Here is a 213-nt window from a genome sequence, read left to right as displayed (position 1 = left end):
TACCAGTCGAACTCTATTGTCTCATTATCCCTAATCATTGTAACATCTAGAAAATTCAATCTATCACCCCCGACCTCTATAGTAAACTAAAGCCGTGGATGCTGAGAGTTAAAAATATCGAGGATGTAATCAACCGAAGAATCTGGGGCCGCCATAATTATATCATCCACATACCTATAGTAAAAAGGCAACGGAAATCGAATCGAAGACAAG

This window comes from Mycetomoellerius zeteki, unplaced genomic scaffold (genome assembly GCF_001594055.1).
Source record: "Mycetomoellerius zeteki isolate Tzet28-1 unplaced genomic scaffold, Tzet1.0 scaffold261, whole genome shotgun sequence".
NCBI classification, from domain to species: Eukaryota; Metazoa; Arthropoda; class Insecta; order Hymenoptera; family Formicidae; genus Mycetomoellerius; species Mycetomoellerius zeteki.
This window is presented reverse-complemented; position numbering follows the sequence as displayed.